This window comes from Amblyomma americanum, chromosome 3 (assembly GCF_052857255.1).
Source record: "Amblyomma americanum isolate KBUSLIRL-KWMA chromosome 3, ASM5285725v1, whole genome shotgun sequence".
Lineage (NCBI taxonomy): Eukaryota > Metazoa > Arthropoda > Arachnida > Ixodida > Ixodidae > Amblyomma > Amblyomma americanum.
Genome location: NC_135499.1, coordinates 115,514,090 through 115,531,032, shown reverse-complemented (window position 1 = coordinate 115,531,032; position 16,943 = coordinate 115,514,090). Strand labels below are relative to the sequence as shown.

The window sequence follows — 16,943 nt, the reverse complement described above, 5'->3', positions numbered from 1 at the left end:
TCCAAACGACCCATCGGCACACTCTTCTGGGGCGGACAACTGAGGACATGTCCGAAACAATACGTTCATATTTTCTCGTTTGCTAAAGACTTGTTCCGCAAAGAAGTTATTGACATGGTCAGAGTTTCCCTCTGAATAGTGTTGAACAGACGTTGATTGATAGTACGATGCGACACCTTGCTGATTATTCAGCAAGACATCTGTCGTTTTTATTGCTTTTTCTTGGAAAGAATTAAAAATAAACGGTTCAGTGAAATTTGTAATTGAATAAGGCAACATAGCAACAACAAATTTCAGTTGCTAAGTATAAAAAACGTTACTTTTTCCTTCTGTTCAAAGCATGAAGAAAAAACAATAAAAGCGATCGATTCACAAAGAAACATAAAAAATTCAACTCTAGATTACGGCGTCATTTCAATGCCACTATTCACGGCAAACTCAACTAAGGGGAGTCGGAGCAACACAGGCCGCCTTCCTTGCTTCAGCGGAATTGTCTGCTAAAGCTGCCAAAAGACGCTGGCTTGCCGCCTTACTCCATAGTCGCTGGCCAAGGCAGTAGCCCTCTCATTAGGTACTGGTCCGGGCTAGTTGTAGTAGTGGTTTTATTAAAATAATAAAAAGGAAGGAAAAGATTTCTGCTAGCCCCGGCATCTACCATCGACACGGAAGCACCTGAGCTGGGGCAGCGGTAATAAAGGATAGCAGACAGAATGGAGAAATGCAGTGAAATAGGTGAACGGACAGGAGAAGAGGATTTGACTTATGTTGAGCAGAAAGACGCGTGGCAGGCAAGCTCTCATTCCCGCTGCTGTCATCAAGAAAGAGAAAAAAAAGTAACCTCCAGGACATGCCTGGCCAGAAGCACGCGTGACGAATTTTACTTATCTCGTGGCTATACGTGACGGCAACCAAAGTAGCATATTTTCCCCAATAGGGATTTACTGAAAAGCAATACCAAAAATAAGGCGCCTCTTCTTGACGGCAGTGTAAAGATGGGGCGAGAGGGGAGAGGGGGGTTCCGAAAAAGTGGGGTAGAAGGTGCATTTTGTACCGAGGCGCCTCTAATCGGGAGGATAAAGCGGAGGGAATGCTAGAAACATGGTAAGCCAAGGCGGTAGTGAAAAATTTTGAGCGTCATATCGCGCCCCTTTGGCGCCACGTTATTTACAATCGGGAGACGTCTATTTCAGAGTCAGCGGATGGGGTCTTGCTCTGTTCGTGGCACTACCGATACGGCTGCTTGAAGTGAGCTCGTGTTGTGTGTGTGATGAAGCAGTCGCATATCAAGCTATGACGGGCTGTTGTGTTCCCGGGTGTTCTTCCAGCACTAGAAAAGAACAGCGGCTATTTCGTTTTCCTCGAGACAGTGCGCGTAGAAAAAAGTGGGAAACGCAGGTCAAACAAGACGGCTGGAAGCCAACAGACAACTCCAAAGTATGTGAGGTAAGGCATATGCGAAACGCTTCCATTTCAGAACAATATTTGCTGGGGCGGAGGCATAATGCACAACTGAAAAGTTGCACCTTCATAGTTACTGAAATTAGCAGTCGTCAAAGGCGACTTGTCGGTATTCATTTCTTGGCGAACGAAGCAAAAGAACAGGGGATGGAGTCCTCAGATATATATATATATATATATATATATATATATATATATATATATATATATATATATATATATATATATATATATATATATATATATATATATATATATATATATATATATATATATATATATATATATATATATATATATATATATATATATATATATATATATATCTGTGTTAATAGTGAACGTACTGTTTATGAATTTACTATTGCATGCGTTTTCGCACGATACCCTAAGTTTATTTATATTTATGACAACTGCTGCTTTGTATCACTGCTTTTTGTCGAGCTGATAACGCCACGAGCCTTACATCTGACTGATGAAAGGCTCCAGTTCCTCGCATTACCATGCATTACTTTATTTCAGCTTCATTTTGACCAAGACCAATATGAAGCCAATCAGTAGGATGGACGGCGCCTGCTTAAATCCAGAGCTGTGCCGACGATTTTTGAATTCAGGCGTAAGGAAATATATACTTTCTCGAAAGTAAACATTTCGACTCGGAAACGTCGGGTCACTAACGTCTACTTATGCTCATGCTATTTAAATACTCTGCAAGTAATGTGTTTATGTACTGCGAGAGGATTCTATTACGAAATGCTGATGGCATAAAAAAGTCGGAAGAAATAATAGTGACATTTTCTCGCTGATCTGCCCCATATTTCCTACAGTTCAGATGGCGGAATTAAGCATGTCGGGCCCTGATCACGGGTCTGTGTTTGCTAGCTTATGCATGTCGTTCGAAATCCGGTGAAGGGGACCATTTAAAAGCATATGCGAAATTCAAGACAAGTTCAGTGCTTCGTGTCCTCAATGTAATTTGTTTCTGTTTTTTAATATTTTCAGCTCGGCCTAAATACATAAAGCCGCCTCGTCAACGAACGTTCCCAGCTACCATTGTCAGTGATAGTGACCAGAGCTCATCAGCCGCAGAAGAATGCTGTTCTGAGAGCGCTGGCAGTGATGTGAGCGAAGAGCATCAAGATGCAAGGGAGAGTGGAGCACGAACAGCAGATGTGTTTTCTATGTCCGCAACAGAGCTCATAAAACAAGTACCGGACCTTCAGAATAAGAACTCGATTTTGAGGGAACGATGCTCCCTGACTAAAAAAAAAGCTGAGAAGAAAAATTAGAATTACAAAACGCCTTCAGAAAGAGATGTCTACTTTGACCTCAAATCTCAGCTTCCTGAACGAAGATCAAAAAGTCGCCCCGTAGAAGCACAACAGAAAGGGCTGTTCATGGAGCCCAGCGACAGTAAAGAAGGCTTTGCAGCTGAAGTTTGCTTGTGGCTCTACAGGATACGATGTCCTGCTTGAGCAAGGCAATCCGCTGTCGTCAAGGGGAACACTCTGCAGAAGGCTACAGCATCTTCCATTTCAACCAGGCGTGCTCACTGAAATATTTGAAATAATGAAGACCAAGGTATCCATGATGGCCGATATTGAAAAAGACTGCATATTGTTCCTGGACGAAATGAAGATCAGAAAAGGGCTAGAGCTAGATCGCAGTTCTGATGTTTTTCTTGGAACGACGACTCTGCCGGAGTCTGATCAACCAGCTAATCATGCTCTTGTGTTCATGGTTGGAGGCAAGAACAGCCGTTGGAAGCAAGTGATAGCTTATCATTTTACAGGTGATTACGTTTCTGGTGACACGTTGAGAGATTTTGTTTCATCTCATACGACTCTGCTCGGAGATCTCTCTTCTCGTACTCTGTGTGACCTGTGACATGGGTGCCTCCATGCGAGCCATGTGGAGGTCTTTAAGTCTGTCGAGCTCACGTAACTCGGTGACTGTGTGCAGTGTTCCCCACCCTTATGATGCAAGAGAGCTTTACTTTATGCCCGACCCTTCTCATGTACTTAAGAATATTAGAGGACATCTTGTGAGGAAGGATGTCATACATCTTAGTGAAAAGATTGTGTCAAGATTTAATTTGCCGAGCAGTGAAATTTTGATAGGCCATGTTGAGAATTTGAGCATCAGCACGACTAACAGCTCAAGGTTGCTTCAAACCTCGGTGAAATTCATTTTTCAGATTGTCACTTCGCAAAAATGAAGGTCGGAATCGCTGCGGAGCTATTCAGAGAAGCCCCTGCAGGAATTAGGTACCTTGTAGATCAAGGAGCGTTACCATCGGAAGCTGAAACCACTGCTTCGTTTTTTTTTACCTTTTATTCAAGTGGTACACGATAATGACAGCTCGCCATCCGTTGGTCGCCTTAAGAATGACTGACAAAGTATGAGCGAGCAGTTTCAGTTTTGAACCTTGCGTCAGAAGTTGTCTCGGAACTCAGCATTGGCGTGCGAAAAATCTGGAAGTTCTGCCAGTCAGGTGTAGTCATGTCGACAGATGTTGTGCTGAAGCTACACCTTTACCTCCTAAAAGACTGCGGGTACAAATTTGTCCTGACTGGCAGGCTTGTCCAAGACTGCTTGGAGAATTTATTTTCCGTAATCCGAATGCGGGCGCCTGTGCCCAGCTCATATGATCTAAAAAATGCCCTTAAAATTGTGTCAGTGAGCCGGTTTCTAAAAGTTCCAAAAAAATCTGGCTACGAAATTGACGACAGTGATTATCTAGTTTATTTTCTCTCTCCAGAAATACAGCATGTGCGAATCTGACGAAAATGAGGAAGACATTGATGTCGATCTGCACCCAGTGTCTTCTATCGAGGGCGACATACTTTCTCATTTAGCAGGATTCTTAGTTAGGCCAATTTTGTCTACTGTGGAACATTGCTTGGTCTGCATGCGCATGCTGACCGCGGAAGAGCCCGGAGAACAGCACAAACTCGTTCAGCTGAAAGAGTTTGTACAAGGTAGGAAAAATTTAACTTACGCAAGCCAAGAAGTTCCGAAAATTGTTGAGCAGTGAGAAAGGACATTTAAATTTTTTTCCTGAAACAAGAGATACTAGTCGTGTCAAAAATCCAATGAAGGCACTAAGACAAATGATTATCAGTAGCGTGGCCCTCCCACAAGTTTCGTGCACACAGCACTCAGAAATTTTCCAGAAACTTGTTGACCGTTTTGTGTCCCTTAGGCTTCGTATTTTCGCAAGATGGCTGAACACACCTGAACTTCCTGATCGATCCTATGGAAGCAAAACCGTAGCAGGCGCATGCCTTCAGTGAATAAAAGTTGCATTTTTGTTTTAGAACGCAGAGCGGAATGTGTACATTCAATATCATGCATATTGTAAATAAATGAATTATTCTTTGCTGTTCTGATATTTACGTGCTGTGTTTCACTCAGCAACGCCGACTCCTATGGTCAGTGCGTTTGATGTCCGCCGTATTCTGATGGCGAAAAGTGCGGAGGCTTGGAGTAACGACACACAAAATATATCTTTTAATTTGGTTTTGTTGAAGTGGACAGGCTGGTTATTATGAACTGGCATTGCCTTGAACCTTCTCAAAACTGAAGTCAAAATTTCGCGCCGAATAAGCAGTAGTTATGGCTATCACGCTCTTGTGCAAAGTGAATCATACACACACACAAGTTAATTGTAGACTACGAAAGAAAACCACGCAGTAGCAGATTCAACAAAGGTGACCGTTTCACACATTTCTTGAAAGCAAGACAAATTATAAAATAATGTGAGTCAATTTTGTGCTACCATTAAACAGTGAGACTCCTACACAGCTCACTGGTCTGTTTCAACAACACCCCAAACACGAGGTGAGCAGTGTATGTCAAAATCTTCTGACAGTTGTTATGCTTTCATATACTTACCTCTTATATACTGCCACTGCTTTGTCGCAGTAGCAACAAAGGAGCAAGTTAATGCCCAAACATCCTCGAAACTGTCGTTGACAGGAAAACTTGATATTCTCATTATAACTGCCCGAGTGGCAGTGTTTGGCAATTATGAAACTCCAGCTCTAAATAAGCAATTCTGACTGTTGGAAAAGCAATCGAGATGTAGAGTATCCGGGTGTACAGATAGCGATGGAAATGTTACAAGCGCTGTAAGAATGTAACGAATGTTCGCAAGGCGCCGAATTTCTCAGCAGATGAGCTCCGAAACATGACATATTTTAGCTTAACTAACTCGATTCGCTGTCTGAAACATCTCTGGTACCAACCACCCTTTCTTGTTAAAACACCAAGTTTGCGGATTTTCACGCGGTAGTGGCAGTTTTGTCTTCCGAACGGCCCGCCGCCGCATTGCGCTCTATGCAGCCGAACGGGAGAGTGTGACCCAACATGTTGCCGTCGCGGGCAGTGTCCTCACCCTGAAAGCGGAGGCGATCGGGCATCGAGGCACCCTAGAAGCGCGTTCTTCCTAGCGCCATCTACTGGCAGATGAAGACACTGCTGTATCCACTCTTAAGACAAGACGAGTCAAAGCCAAGCCAGTCGAACTGCGTCGGAGCGCTGCTTCATTAGGCTTAACAGCTGGGAAATCGCCCTTATATCTGAAAACCAAAAGCTATTTGTCGCTTGAAACTTTATGCCAGGGTAAGAATGGGCAAATCGATGGCGAATACAACAGTTTAGAACACGATATCGCGTCGAGGGATTAGCGACGAAGCTGTTATCGCTGTGAAGTGGCGGGCAGGGCGCCGCCATGTTTTTCAACGCTAGGTACGCAAGCAACGCAAAGACCGCAACGTAAAAATCCGAATCTCACGTACGTACGTGAGACTCGCGCATACCCTTTGCATTGTGCGCATGCGCACTGGTCACCCGTAAGAGCTCTACGTACGTGAAGCCTCTACGTGCGTGAAACTAAAGCTCTCTAATGACGCGAAGGTCGTAGGTTCGATCCCTGCGCAGGCCAAACTTCTTTTTGCTCATTTCCTTTTTTTTTTACATCAGAGCTTTAGGGTCCCACGAGAACTTCATGGTGCCACTTGTACGCGCAAGCGTTAAATTGCAGCACAACCATTACTTTATCAAGTTTTTCGCTGGAACTCTGGCTGGCCTGCTAGCTCAGTCGGTTAGAGCGTCGTGCTAATAACGCGAAGGTCGTAGGTTCGATCCCTGCGCAGGCCAAACTTCTTTTTGCTCATTTCCTTTTTTTTTTACATCAGAGCTTTAGGGTCCCACGAGAACTTCATGGTGCCACTTGTACGCGCAAGCGTTAAATTGCAGCACAACCATTACTTTATCAAGTTTTTCGCTGGAGCTCTGGCTGGCCTGCTAGCTCAGTCGGTCAGAGCGTCGTGCTAATAACGCGAAGGTCGTAGGTTCAATCCCTGCGCAGGCCAAACTTCTTTTTGCTCATTTCTTTTTTTTTTAAAACAGAGCTTTAGGGTCCCACGAGAACTTCATGGTGCCACTTGTACGCGCAAGCGTTAAATTGCAGCACAACCATTACTTTATCAAGTTTTTCGCTGGAGCTCTGGCTGGCCTGCTAGCTGAGTCGGTTAGAGCGTCGTGCTAATAACGCGAAGGTCGTAGGTTCGATCCCTGCGCAGGCCAAACTTCTTTTTGCTCATTTCCTTTTTTTTTTACATCAGAGCTTTAGGGTCCCACGAGAACTTCATGGTGCCACTTGTACGCGCAAGCGTTAAATTGCAGCACAACCATTACTTTATCAAGTTTTTCGCTGGAGCTCTGGCTGGCCTGCTAGCTCAGTCGGTCAGAGCGTCGTGCTAATAACGCGAAGGTCGTAGGTTCGATCCCTGCGCAGGCCAAACTTCTTTTTGCTCATTTCCTTTTTTTTTTACATCAGAGCTTTAGGGTCCCACGAGAACTTCATGGTGCCACTTGTACGCGCAAGCGTTAAATTGCAGCACAACCATTACTTTATCAAGTTTTTCGCTGGAGCTCTGGCTGGCCTGCTAGCTCAGTCGGTCAGAGCGTCGTGCTAATAACGCGAAGGTCGTAGGTTCGATCCCTGCGCAGGCCAAACTTCTTTTTGCTCATTTCCTTTTTTTTTTACATCAGAGCTTTAGGGTCCCACGAGAACTTCATGGTGCCACTTGTACGCGCAAGCGTTAAATTGCAGCACAACCATTACTTTATCAAGTTTTTCGCTGGAGCTCTGGCTGGCCTGCTAGCTCAGTCGGTCAGAGCGTCGTGCTAATAACGCGAAGGTCGTAGGTTCGATCCCTGCGCAGGCCAAACTTCTTTTTGCTCATTTCCTTTTTTTTTACATCAGAGCTTTAGGGTCCCACGAGAACTTCATGGTGCCACTTGTACGCGCAAGCGTTAAATTGCAGCACAACCATTACTTTATCAAGTTTTTCGCTGGAGCTCTGGCTGGCCTGCTAGCTCAGTCGGTCAGAGCGTCGTGCTAATAACGCGAAGGTCGTAGGTTCGATCCCTGCGCAGGCCAAACTTCTTTTTGCTCATTTCCTTTTTTTTTACATCAGAGCTTTAGGGTCCCACGAGAACTTCATGGTGCCACTTGTACGCGCAAGCGTTAAATTGCAGCACAACCATTACTTTATCAAGTTTTTCGCTGGAGCTCTGGCTGGCCTGCTAGCTCAGTCCGTTAGAGCGTCGTGCTAATAACGCGAAGGTGGACTAATGTGGACTACAAAACTTTTATGAAGGTATTGGCGCGAAGACTACAGACAGTGATAATGGATATTGTTGGACCCCACCAGACATGTGGAATAAAAGGGCGATCGATTTTTTCCAACATTCACAAAGCACGCAGTGTACTTGAAACCTGCGATGCAATTAATGGGCGGGTGGCCATGCTTCAGATTGATCTCGAAAAAGCTTTTGATTGTGTTTCTCATGAAATCTTGTTTTCCGTTTTAGACCATGTGAATGTCGGTTCAGTTATCCGCGAGGGTGTAGCCCTGGCGTATCGAAACTGCACGACAAGATTGATTGTTAACAAGTGCCTGGGGGCCCCCATTAGCGTGCAGCGTTCGGTGCGTCAGGGCTGCCCCCTCAGCCCTCTCTTATTTTGTATTTACATCGAAACACTGTGTAGGAAAATAATAGAAGACAATAGTATTAATGGCTTTAGGTTGCAAGCTGCTGAAGTTAAGCTGCTGGCGTATGCTGACGACGTTGCTGTATTCACGGTTGATCAGGGGAGCATAAACGAAGCTGTCGGGTGTGTACGCGAGTTCAGCGAAGTCACCGGTAGCGGGGTTAATTGGTCCAAATGCCTCGGACTCTGGCATGGATGGTGGCCATCCCACCCGGACCATTTTGCCAACGTACCGTGGGCGACGACACCGGGCAAGTATTTGGGCGTTCCGCTCGATGCTTATCGCGAAAGCGAGGAGTATTGGAAACAGCAAACGAAAGAAGCACGTGACAGAGCTGGAAAATGGAAAGGCACCAATCTCTTCATTTTCGCCAGAGCTACAGTCTGCAACCTGTTTTTTATTAGCAAGCTCTGGTATGTGATGCAGGTTTTGCATTGCTCTCGGGTGCACATTCAGAAGTTACACCGGATTTTTGCCGTCTTTATATGGGCTTCCGAATGGGAACGTTGCAGCCGAACGAACCTGTTCCGGCGGGTAAAAGACGGGGGGTTGGGGCTAGGGCACCTCTTTTTAAGGCAGCTGGTGAACCGTTTTTTGTTTTTTCGCGACGTCTCAGACCCGTTCTTGCGCACCGTGTGCCAGGTGAGGCTGCGGCGATTGCTGCCCGAGTTTGTTGTTACCACAGAAGAGCTCTCGGGTTGAATTTTTGGTTACTACAAAGAGATTGTAGCAAGTGTTAGGTTTCTTTCAGCGCGTTTTTCTAGCGATTATTTGTATAAAACTAAAAGAAAGAAGTTGTACCATGATCTTTGTGATATTGTTTTCCCAGAGCCTATGTACAGGGCCTTGTACAGTGGAGGTCCTGGAGCTGATGTTTTAAAAAGGGTAAAGAAAATGCAGGTGCCACCAGGAGTAAAGACCTTCTTTTTTAAATTACACACCGGGACACTCCCAGTTAAAATGTTTTTGGAAGGAAAGGATTTCTTTTTACCGTGGGGATCGAACTGCTTAATTTGTAAACAGCCCGATACAATAGAACATGTTTTTTTGCATTGCTGGGAAGGGGTTTATTTTTGGGATGTGTTACAAAGGACAATAAAGAGCTATACCACTTGACGCGCAGGGAATTCGTTATTTAAGCACAGACAATGAGTATGGGGTACCATTTGATCTCATAATGCTCTTGGGCCTCCACTGTATATGGCGCTCCAGAATGGCAGGCTATTATTGTGACAAAGACGCACGACCTGCCCGAATTTATTTTCGGGAAAGAATGGACTGCTTTCTGGCCATCCAGAAAGCAGCTGCGGAGCCTCCCGAGTGGCTCTCGAGGCTAGAGCCGCTCTGTATGCTTCGTGGATTTTAGAATGACGAAGCCAGACTCATGCTGGCTGACCACGACAGTGTCTTATGTACATAGTGTTTTGTGTGTTTTTTGTTGAATGTTTTTTTTGTTAAATGTTATGAGCCAAAGCCAGGCAATAAGGAAAAAATAATAACGCGAAGGTCGTAGGTTCGATCCCTGCGCAGGCCAAACGTCTTTTTGCTCATTTCCTTTTTTTTACATCATAGCTTTAGGGACCCACGAGAACTTCATGGTGCTACTTTATGCGCAAGCGTTAAATTGCAGCAGAACCATTCAAGTTTTTCGCGGGAGCTCCGGCTGGCCTGCTAGTTGCCCTTTAACGTTAGCAAAACTAAAAGATGTCATTTATCAGTTTCTACTTTCAAGGACATCTGGAACTGGTGGCCTTTCTGGATAATTTAACAAGGCCTTTAAACCCCTCTTTATCGACTCTCATTCTATTTAAGATTTTCGCAATTAGTCTGAAAATCGGAGTTCTGCCGCAAACGTTCACAAAAAGTCTCATTGTATTGTTACTAAATAGCACTAATCAAGGAAAATTGCAGTATGTCGAAGGCTATAGGCCCATTACTAACGTGTAGTGTAAGATTTTTGCAAAACTCCTGGCGAATCTGCTACAGTTTGCAATATGATCCGTATCCTCGGCATGTGGCTGCAGGGTAGTAGGAAATGCGACCACACGATTTCCCTACTCAAGAAATCAACAGAAAGTGTCAGCAGGATGATAAGCAGAGTCTCTCAAAGAAGACATGGGATGAAAGAAGAAGACACCCTAAGATTGGTCAACAGCCTCATAGTAAGCAGAGTTACGTACTCGCTTCCCTTCCACGTAAGGACCAAAACGTCTAATGAAGAAATCGAAACCATTCTAAGGAAAGCATACAAGACAGCATTACACCTGTCAAGAAACACACCCAACGAAAACCTCATGCAGCTTGGCGTCAACAACAGCTCCCTAGAAATGGTGGAAGCGCAACGAAAATCGCAAATTAAAAGACTAGGAGGGACCTACACTGGAAGAGCACTGCTCGGCAGAATAGGCTGCGAATACATCGACACAAAGCGGTACGAAGACATGCCTACCGAAATAAGGAAAACATTTTATGTCAGACCCATTCCAAAGAACATGGACCCCAGGCTCCACGAAGGCAGAAGGAAGGCCAGGGCAGAACACATTGAAAGAACACTAGCGGGGAAGGATAACACCTTCTACACGGACGCAAGCGCTATGGAAGTAGCGAGCGGCAGAAGCAAATACATAGGTACGGCAGTGGTAGTAAACAAAGATGGGGAACTAACCTCCGGGGCATCCACGGAAATCTGGAGTATAACGGACGCCGAGGAGTTAGCCGTAGCGCTGGCGGCAGCAAAAGGATATAGGGAGAACAAATCATTGAATATTCTCACGGACTCAAAAGAGACCTGTCGAAATTATACGAAGGGCAGAATTAGCAAAGCTGCTCTTAAGGTGCTCAGAGAGTGCTACCTCTCAGAGAGCATAACAGTCCAACATAATTTAATCTGGATACCTGCGCACGAGGGCATAAGGGGCAATGAGGCGGCGGATGGTCGAGCTCGAGCTTTTTGTTTCCGAGTCGGACAGCAGCAGGAGAGCCGTGGTCTGGGCGCCATGATCCTCGGGGACAGCTATTCAGAACTACTCCAACATCACAGAGGGGTGAGATATAAATATCCGCCCCCGCATAGAGCACTAACAAAGGAGGAGGCAACAGATTGGCGTAGATTACAAACAGGTTCCTTCCCCAACCTCTTTATATACAACAAGATGTTCCCAACGCAATATAGGGGCACATGCCCGTGGTGCGGGGCCACGCCCTCACTATTTCACATAACATGGGAATGCGAACGAAACAACGCATTCCGAGAACACAAACCCCCGAGTGCGGAGCACTGGGAGAGCCGGCTCGTCAGCTGCGAGCTCGCCGTCCAAAAGAGGATGGTAGAGCACGCAAGGGATGCAGCCAAACTCAGTGGAGCCCTGGACTGAGGGACCACCCTTTGCTGAAGAGGCCTTCCCTGCAGCGTAGCGTGAAGACAGCGACACGCGAAGCAAGCACGAAGACTTCTGATCGCCTAAATACTTATGATTCAATAAAAGTTTTCCTATCCTATCCTATCCTACAGTTTGCAATGTCGATTGTGATTGGGCCTCATCAGACATGCGGTTTGCGACCGTTGCATTCAAACTAACCTACATATTTTGCGAACAGTTTAGCAGCAACTCTCAGGTACACCTGGCAATGTTTCAAATTGGCCTTGCGAAGTCCTTTCATCGGGTGCTGCGCCATTTTCTGTTCTCACTCTTACAACATGTTAATGTTGGTTCAGTTGTCTACGAAGGAATTCGTCTTTGCTACAATAATAGCTCTGCCCGCTTGATTGTGAATAGTTCTCCTTCACAACCCATGTCAATCTTTTCATCTATCAAACAGAGGTGTCCATTATCGCCACCTCCGTTCGCACTGTACATAGAGCCGCTTTGTATCAGCATTCTGCAGCGTAGTGCCATTCGAGGATTCCGTATCCTGGATAATGAGCTCAAAGTATTACCTTATGCAGATGATGTGGCATTTTTCTGCGCAGCCAAGCGTGGATGAAGCTGTTCGCTTAACTGAACCGCTTGGCACAGTTTCGGGTGCCAATGCAGATGAACCGTCGTCCCAAGAGTTGTGGTCTGTGGTTTCGATTGTGGCGATCTACACTAGCTGAATATGCTGACGTGGCATGGTCGTGTGTAGCGCCCAAGTACTTTGGCGCAGTGTAATTATTGGAAAGATCGCGTATCGGCTGTACAGCGCTATGCTCAGACATTTGTACCAAGTGGTCTGTCAATATTCGGCCACTTGTTTCTAGCAACAAAAATTTATTATATTTTGCAGATTATTCACTGTGCCGGGATTCATATTCATCAATTTTACAGTTTTTGCAACTTTTCTTTGGGGTTTTTCCATGAAACCCATGCGACGTGATTGTCTCTCCTGGCTTGTCAGCGCGGGTGGGCTACATACAGCTTCAGTCCGTATTTAGGGGCGGCAGATTGCTACCGGCTTAGTTTTTTTGTTTTTTTCGCGACACTTCCCACCCGATACTTCGAGCATTTTTGCAGACAAATTAAGTCAATGCTTTGCCCGCACTGATTTTGTTCTCAAACTTCTCTGACTATCCTTGTGTATGGGGTTTTATGCGCGAGGTGCATTTTGGTGTTCGTTTTTTGGAAGGTCATTTTTCAACAGAGTTCCTATTTTCAGCGTCGCAAAACCCATTGTACGAAGACTCAATTTCGGTGGTTTTCCCTTCTCCTATTTACCGCTCATTGTACTTTTGATTTCCAGGGCATGATGTCATTACGCGTCTGCGAAAAATGTTACTTTCACCGTGCGCTAGGGCTTCCTTCTACAAGTTACGTACAGAAGCATTGCTCGTTAAGACTTGGCTTCAGAAAAATAGCATTTTTGTTTCGTGTGGGAACTGTCGCCTCTGTGCTGTTCCTGAAAGAATTAAGCATTGCTTCACTTGTTTTAAGGACGCAATTCTGTTCTGGGATGTCTGTCAACGGACCTTGAAAAAGAGAATTTATTTCACTTCTCATACCATACGATTTCTCAGCAGAGTGCATCATGGATGAACCTCTTGATATGTTTTTTTTTCTGATTGGGGCTGCACAGCTTAAGCAAAAATAGAACGACGGACTGGCACAGTGAATCAGTTGTTTCTACAAAATCTCGTTTCTGCCAAATGGTTGTTCATCCGAGGGAATTGTGCGAACGGACCGGACCGACTTGAAACCGTAGTGGAACTCCCTCTTGGCTAATGCGTTCAGCCTCTGCTCTGTGGCTCTGTCTTTTTGGCGTTTCCCGAAAGCTTTGTAAACAGTTCATGCCAATAAAACATAATTTCAGTCTAATAAATATCATGTTAAAAAAACTGGCCTGCTAGCTCAGTCAATTAGAGCGTCGTGCTAATAACGCGAAGGTTGTGGGTTCGATACCCCTGCGCAGGCCGAACTTCTTTTAGTCGATTCCCTTCTTTTCACCCCAGCTTTATATCTATGCTCTTGGGTCGTCACAGTTTGTGGAGGATAAGAATGCTGGTTCGGCACGCAGACGTAAACATTCGATCTAAGAAAATTTTGTAGTGTGCCGTGTATATCAGAAAAGTGTATCGGCCTCAGCCCAACCCTCCTGGCCGGCTCAGCCTTTTTGATGATCTGGTTGCTTTAAGGAAATTTTAGCCGATTCTCGACAGCCCGAGAAAGGCTGACGTGCTTGATCTGTTGTGCTTTTGTGTTGTGCTTTTGTGTTGTGCTTTTGTGTTGTGCTTTTGTGTTGTGCTTTTGTGTTGTGCTTTTGTGTTGTGTTGAAGGTCAGGTAATGAACAAAAAATCGTAGCGTGTTCTGCCCGTGCTCTCCTCGCAGTCTGAAAGACCAGGTTTCGAATTCCCGTATCTCCACAAATTTTTTTATTAGGAGGTTACTGTGTTACAACGCCGTCCGACGAACGGCTTTTCTGCGACACGAGCTCCTTAACGCTGTCCGGTGTAGAGGTGGCATCATGCAGTATTCAGGGATCCCTAAAGTTGATATGAGAAAAAGGACAAAAATAAAATTTGGCCTGCGCAGGGATCGAACCTACGACCTTCGCGTTATTAGCACGACGCTCTAACCGACTGAGCTAGCAGGCCAGCCGAAGGTCCGGGGCAAGGTGTACCTCCTGCGTTTTCTGTAGGTAGAAACCTTATTCCATACAGATCTATGGGATCCCCAGGTTGTCGAAATTATTCCGGAGCCCTCCACTACGGCACCTCCTTCTTCCTTTCTTCTTTCACTCCCTTCCTTATCCCTTCCCTTACGGCGCGGTTCAGGTGTCCAACGATATATGAGACAGATACTGCGCCATTTCCTTTCCCCAAAAACCAATTATTATTATTATTATTATTACAGATCTATGGGGGGAGTTCTTTTATAATGGTACGCTGGAGGGGCATCCTAGTGAAATATTGGGTCCCAGCAGTCTATAAAAACGCGTTCTATAGAGTTTCCGGCTTTTACAGACTAAGTGATTTTTTGTCCATGGCGCATATATTCCTTTTTCTTCAAGCTAAGTTTTGACAGGGAGTGACCCTGCGTGTAATTTGAAGAAAAAGGTTTTAAGAGCTGGTTTAACGGTCATCTTTTTCACTCTCTTCAGAACATCATGCCCTGGGCCTCCACGGTATGGTGCGCGGTACAGGGGTATTGGCATTAGGGTGTCAACTAGGTCTTTGTATAGTTTTTTTCCTAGACACCGTCGCAAGATACTCCACCGAAAATGGCACGTGCAAGAGTTGGTATGCAAGCACAAACTCGCGCAAGTACTCAGTACAAGTACATCGTGATCCTTGAGCAGTCGACACAATGAAATCTGAGATGATTTCACAGGCACAGTTTCCACAGGCACAGGCACATTAAAGTGTTCGAGCATACAGAAAAGTATGTAATGCGATTCGCGATCAAACGCTTTCGCCAAGTCAAGCTAGATCATGGCGATGCGGCCTGAAGAAGCATCACAGCATTCTAAGACATTTCGAGCGACATGTATATTGGTGGCAATCGTCCGTCTTTTAATTCCGCGGGTTTGGTGAGGTCCGACAACTAGTTTTACAACAGTTTGCAATCGTTTGGCCTGTATCTTCATGAGGATTTTGTAATCGACGTTGGTGAGGCTAATCGGACGATAAGACCCCACCAACAATTGCTTCTGTGGATCATTTGTTTTTCGGATGAGCACAGTGTGAGACGTGCGGAACGAAGGAGTGGCGCGCCTCGTTTCGTAGACCTCAGCGCATACCTTTAACAAGGATTGACCGAGCGTACTTTTTTCTTATAAAGGCTTTGTAGAAAGCCGCGCTGTGGCCATCAGGCACGGCCGATTTTCCAACTGCCAGGTCATCGATTGCGCATTCAACCTCTGCAATAGTGATTGGTTCTTCGAGGCGCTCCTTAACTTCATATTCAACCCTCGGCATCAACGTCAAAAAAGACCTGCTCAAATTCATTTTTTGTTAACTCTTGAGAGTAAACAATTCCTGAAAATACCCTTCGAAGACTGCGTGGATTTTTTTCTTTTTCACTTGTTGTGCATGATCCGCTTAGTTTCTTTGCTGCATGCGTGCCTTTTTTCGTCGCCTAGGGCCCGTTTTGTCGGCGCCTCGCCTGCCCAGAGGGTTTCGGCCCTCGCTCTAATCACGGCGGCTCTATACCTGTCACTGCTGATATTCTCGAACTTGCTTTTAACTTCCCGTATTTCTTTCGTGAAGCAGCCTGGCTGATCAGATTTCAGTCCAATCAGGTACTCAAGCTCATCACATAATTATTTTTGTTTTCTTTCGTTGTACTTGGCTATAGAACTTATCTCGATAGCTTTTATTTTTATTTGTTGTTTAAATTCTTCCCATTCCTTGCTGTAATTTGACGTGGCGACCAGCAACTTTTCAATTTCCTCCGCCACGACAATTTCGCAAGTTTCGTCGTCCAGGAGTTTTGTATTCAGTTTCCAGGTCTGCCAATTAAAGCGTGCCTTCCTCTCCTTATTCCCTGATGTTGTTATTACAAAGCAGTGGCCACTAAAATTGACCGGCTTAACGTCGTAGCCAGTGCACAGTGCAGCGAGCTCCAAAGAAACGTACACCCTATCCAGTCTCGCATTACTTCCACGCTGGAAGTGTGTGAACTATGGGCGCACACCGTCCGTCATATTCATAACAGTACTTAGATCCGCTAGGTTGTTTTCTGAAACCAAAATGTTCAGCACTTAAGCGCTTTTGTCTCGCACAATGTGTGAGTTCGCTTGGTCTGCCGCCTTACAAACACAGTTATAGTCTCCTAAGAAAAAAAAACTTTTGTTAGAAAATACTGAGAAAAAGCAGCATTAATCGATTCAGTTTACAAGCAGCCGAAGTAAAGCTCTTGGCGTACGCAGACGATTTTGCTGTGTATGCGGTTGAAGCGGGAGGCATAAGCGAGGCTGTTAAATGTGTACGCCAATTCAGCCAA

The 16,943-nt window shown here is 45.2% G+C and overlaps 7 non-coding genes across 7 annotated transcripts; 6 read left to right on the top strand and 1 right to left on the bottom strand.

The window, feature by feature from the left end:
* The first annotated feature begins 6,547 nt into the window (after positions 1 to 6,547).
* Positions 6,548 to 6,621, top strand: TRNAI-AAU (transfer RNA isoleucine (anticodon AAU)). Its single transcript has one exon. It is a non-coding gene; the product is annotated as a tRNA-Ile (tRNA).
* Positions 6,622 to 6,762: 141 nt separating this feature from the next.
* On the top strand, positions 6,763 to 6,836 carry TRNAI-AAU (transfer RNA isoleucine (anticodon AAU)). Its single transcript has one exon. It is a non-coding gene; the product is annotated as a tRNA-Ile (tRNA).
* Positions 6,837 to 7,191: 355 nt separating this feature from the next.
* Positions 7,192 to 7,265, top strand: TRNAI-AAU (transfer RNA isoleucine (anticodon AAU)). Its single transcript has one exon. It is a non-coding gene; the product is annotated as a tRNA-Ile (tRNA).
* Positions 7,266 to 7,406: 141 nt separating this feature from the next.
* TRNAI-AAU (transfer RNA isoleucine (anticodon AAU)) lies at positions 7,407 to 7,480 on the top strand. Its single transcript has one exon. It is a non-coding gene; the product is annotated as a tRNA-Ile (tRNA).
* Positions 7,481 to 7,621: 141 nt separating this feature from the next.
* TRNAI-AAU (transfer RNA isoleucine (anticodon AAU)) lies at positions 7,622 to 7,695 on the top strand. Its single transcript has one exon. It is a non-coding gene; the product is annotated as a tRNA-Ile (tRNA).
* A 140-nt stretch (positions 7,696 to 7,835) lies between these two features.
* Positions 7,836 to 7,909, top strand: TRNAI-AAU (transfer RNA isoleucine (anticodon AAU)). The gene has a single exon. It is a non-coding gene; the product is annotated as a tRNA-Ile (tRNA).
* A 6,610-nt stretch (positions 7,910 to 14,519) lies between these two features.
* On the bottom strand, positions 14,520 to 14,593 carry TRNAI-AAU (transfer RNA isoleucine (anticodon AAU)). Its single transcript has one exon. It is a non-coding gene; the product is annotated as a tRNA-Ile (tRNA).
* Positions 14,594 to 16,943: the final 2,350 nt, after the last annotated feature.